Below are 4,762 nucleotides of genomic sequence, written 5' to 3'. Positions count from 1 at the left end.
ACCGAGGAGGATCTACCAAATGGTACTCCTACACCGCAACATCTCACCGGAAACTTTATTGCCAAGTCCGCCTTCATCCAACTAGTTGAGAGGAGCCAATTCGGGGGAATGCCTAGTGAGGACCCTCATTCTCATATGGAAACCTTTTGCGATTATTGTGAAGCTATCTCTCAAACGGGCGTGACTCAAGACCAAATAAGATGGGTCTTATTTCCTTTTTCGTTAATCGGCACCGCAAAGCAATGGTTGAAGGGCCTTGATAAGGCCACCCTTGGAATAGATTCTTGGAAGAAGTTAGCTCTAGCTTTCTACAAAAAATTCTACCCACCGGAAAAGACTAACATGCTAAGAGCTCAAATTACGGGTTTTAAGCAAAGGGATGAAGAATCTTTGTATGAAGCTTGGGAGCGGTTCAAAGGTATTTGTCGCTCATGTCCTCACCATGGACTTAGCGAATGGTTTTTAGTGCAACAATTTTGGAATGGTTTATATGAAGATTCAAGGAACATTCTCAATATGGGATCAAATGGAATGTTCACCGAAGTTGATGACAATCAAACATGGAACAAGATTGAGGAAATGGCGGTCCATAATTCACAATATAGTAGGCCTCGCAAGGCTACTAGAGGAGGAAAGTATGAAGTGGACACCGTTACTCAATTAGGTGCTCAACTTAGTGCTCACATTGACACAATCAACTTGAAGTTTGAACAAGCTATGGCTAGACTTGAGGAAAACTCAAAAACATCAAAGCATCATGTCAATGCCATGACGGCATCCTCATCAATCCCAAGCGGGATATGTGAGAATTGTGGAACTTTGGGTCATGACTCAAGTGAGTGTAGGGGAACAACCGAACAAGTTAATGCTTTCCAAGCTTACAAAAGTGGTACCCCTTATTCAAATTTTTACAATGAAAACACCAAGTTCCATCCAAATCTCTCATACAAAAGCCAAAATGTTCAAAACCCTCAAACAACATACACTCCACCACCCATGAGAAATCAAAATCAAAGACCCTTTTACAATCAAAACCAAGGTTACCAAAATCAAAATCCATACAATCACCAAAATGACCAAGGTTTTGATGTCCAAAAAGCGGTCCTCCAAATGCAAAAGAATCAACAAGAATTTTTCACTCAAATGCAAAAAGATAGCCAAGCAAAAGATACCACCATCAACAACATTCTAGCTCACACCAAGATGTTGGAAACACAATTGACCCAACTAGCATCTTCAAGCTCACAAAGACAAAAGGGGCAATTACCACCTCAAAGTAATCCCCCTAGACATGAAACGGTTAGTGCCATTCACTTGAGAAGTGGTACAAGATATGAAGCACCAAAGGAGCAAGTTGAGAATGAAGTTGTGAAAGCTAGTGAGAATGAAGTTGTTGTGCAAAGTCCCAAAGAAGGGGAATCATCAAAAGAAGAAAGTTCAAAGAAAAATGAAGACAAAACCAAAGAGAAGGAGCCCATTGTGGTTAGACTTCCTTTTCCAAGTCGTCAAGCCAAGCCCAAATTTGATGATCAACTTGGGAAGTTCATGGAAATTGTGAAGAACTTAGAAGTCTCAATTCCTTTCACGGAATTAATCAATCACGTTCCGGCCTATGCAAAGTACATGAAAGATATCCTCACAAAGAAGAAGTCGATCCGGAAACTTGAGACTATCGCCTTCACTAAGGTGAGTAGTGCAATACTTCAAGGGAGTTCACCTCCAAAGTTAAAGGATCCGGGAAGCTTCTCAATACCGTGTACCATTGGCGACACAACGATCAACAAAGCCTTATGTGATCTAGGGGCTAGTGTGAGTGTCATGCCGTACTCGGTGAGTAAAAGGTTGGGAATGGGAGAGCTTAAGTGCACCAATATCACTCTTCAAATGGCCGATAGATCGACGAAGACACCATTAGGGATATGGGAAGATGTCCCCGTGCGAATTGGGAAGTTTTTCATCCCGGTAGACTTTGTCATTGTTGATATGGAGGAAGATTCCAACATTCCAATCATCTTAGGAAGACCTTTCCTACACACCGCGGGTGCGGTGATTGATGTGAAACATGGAGAGCTCACTCTAGAAGTGGGAGATGAAAGCATAACTTTTAATCTTGACAAGACCATGAGAGCTCCTCGTTTGCATGAGCCATGTTTCATGATTGATCATTATAGCCGGAAAGATGAAAGGAAGAAATCGGAACTCCAATGGAGGAAGAAAATTGAAGATGCTCCATTCAAAGAGCAAGTGAATTGTGACAAGGAGAGCTTGCAAAGCTCATCAAAATCAACCAAGGAAGAAGATGATGGCCTCATTGGCCAAGAGAAGAAATTGGGAGAGTTGTCTCCATCTAAGCAAGAGATTTTCAATGATCAACTCAATGAAGTTTGTGGTCTTTGGGACGACGAATTTGAAGGGATCTTTAATCCCTACATTGGGCATGCCATCGATCATGATCAACAACAAGGGCCACGGTCTATTGAGGACCTCTACCATAACAATGAACAAGCTTTTGATTACTTCTTCAAGGTGTTAAGCAACATCAACAACACCTTGAACATGCCCCCTTGACATCTCATCAAGAATGAGAGTTTGGTGGAGTCCTCCCTAAACCACCACTTGTAAATATTTCTAACTCCCTAACTTACTTTTCAATTTTTGTATTGCATTTTTGTCATTTTAGAATTTTATTTACTTTGATCAAAATAATTGTCATGAAAAGAGAGAAGTGAGGGAGGGATTAACAATTTTAATTGATGTGTAGTGCTTTACCTTAGTGTGGGGATGGCAATTGCCTAGGCTATTCATGCCTTAGTAGTGCCCCCACAATGAAGAACACAAGATTTGAAAGAAAGAAAGAAAGAATGATAAGGGAATGCGTTTGTGCACGGATGGAACTGAATCCGTGTACACAAGGACCAATCCGAGCGGATTCCTGAGAATCCGCCCGTCTGAAGCAAATCCGAGCGTCCTGCTGAGAAGACGCCCGTCTTGGGCTGAGCTGAAATTGCAAAATTCTTGACTGTCAAAGAATCCGAGCGGATTTCTGGAAAGACGCCCGTCTCACAGAATCCGTCCGTCTTGTGAACAAGACGCCCGTCTTGCAGCTGAGAAAAAAAAAGAAAAATCTCTGGACTAGAATCCGTCCGTCCTGCACGAAATCCGCCCGTCCCACCACAGAAGAATCCGAGCGGATTCCCTAGAATCCGCCCGTCTCTAGGCGGGATTTTGAAAATTTTGAAGCTGAAGAATCCGCACGGATTGCGCCCAATCCGCACGGATTGTCCCTGCGTTTTGAAAAATGCTGAGTTCTTTAAATACCCATCCCACCTTCATTCATTCATTCATTCATTCATTCATAAACACTACCCATAACAACAAAACCCTCATCCTCTCCATCTCAAAAACAAAAACCCTCAACAAAACTCACCAAAAACAAATCAAACCATCCTTCAAACAACAAATCAATCACTTCATCTTCAACAACAATCAAAACCAAGCACAAAATCTTCAACCTTTGAGTCAATTTTTGTTCTCATAAAGGCAAAGCCTTTCACCTTCAAATCGATTTGGGCATTCTACAAATTGAAGATTTTTGACTCTTTACTTGGTTAGTTCATCAAATGGCAAGAACAAAGGGAGCAACAAAGGCAACAAAGGCACCAAAAGCAAAGGCTCTCTCTCAAAGGCAAAAAGCTCTACAAACAAAGAAAGCTTTGGCAATGGTGGTAGCAACACCAAGCTTGGAAGTGCAACAACAACAAATTTCTATGGGAGCATCACCTTCTACTCCGGTAATCGATCAACTCTTACATTATCCGGAGGTAACTTTCATTTCCGATACCCATAGAAATACATTTGTCAAGTTTGCTATGAAACAAATCCAATCCACCAAATTCATATGTCAAGATGCCTTAGAGAAGTTGGGTGTTCTTGAACAAACAAGAGTCTTTTTCAATGCCATGGGTTTGAAGAAATTGTTTGAAATGAAGGAAGTAACATACCCCTCCCTTGTCTTAGAATTCTTAAGTTCTTTAAAAGTGACAAAAGTTGAGAATAGGGAAAATATTGAGTTTCGTCTAGCTAACACTAGTAGACGCATTACCTTTCCGGAATTGGGTGAAATTTTGGGTCTTAGCGATGAACATAAATATTATAAGCAATATGGGAAGTATGACCCCGAGCCTCTTTGGGAGGCAATCTCCGAGAAGAAATTTGAAGATTTTCATGCTTGTCGTTCTCTTTTGGTCCATCATCCGGGCATAAGAGTATGGCACAAAGTTGTGGGAAATACCATAATTGCTAGGAAAGACACCAATCATTTCACGGGACTCGATTTTATTCTCCTTGAATCAATTTTGAATATTGGAAGAATTCACACCAAGCCTTACAATTCTTTGAGGCTATTGGTTGATAGATGGCTCCATGTAGATAGTGGGAAGAAGGGTCAAACCGTTATTGTTAATGGCGGCCTTGTCACGGTCCTAGCCAAGCACTTTGATCCTAATTTCAATAAGGATAGCAAGTACAAGGCAAAGGAAGGTGGCCATCTTATTGATATGTCCATCATGATTAACAAGTTTAAGTGGGTTGCTCACAATCCCCTTGACACCAAGTTTGGGTGGCTTACTAGTGAGGCTCGATCATTCACTTTACCTGCGAAGATTTGCCGTCTTAGTGTCCACCGGACCAACTATTTACTTCCCCTATCCAAGGAAGCCGAGTACATCATTCAACAACAAAAGGGTGATCATGAAACTCCCTC

General features: G+C 41.5%; 1 non-coding gene across 1 annotated transcript; it reads right to left on the bottom strand.

Annotated features, from left to right (window-relative positions):
* Positions 1-342: 342 nt before the first annotated feature.
* On the bottom strand, positions 343-449 carry LOC141602809 (small nucleolar RNA R71). The gene has a single exon (XR_012524717.1). It is a non-coding gene; the product is annotated as a small nucleolar RNA R71 (small nucleolar RNA).
* Positions 450-4,762: the final 4,313 nt, after the last annotated feature.

This window comes from Silene latifolia, chromosome 9 (assembly GCF_048544455.1).
Source record: "Silene latifolia isolate original U9 population chromosome 9, ASM4854445v1, whole genome shotgun sequence".
Classification (NCBI taxonomy): domain Eukaryota; kingdom Viridiplantae; phylum Streptophyta; class Magnoliopsida; order Caryophyllales; family Caryophyllaceae; genus Silene; species Silene latifolia.
This window is presented reverse-complemented; position numbering and strand designations above follow the sequence as displayed.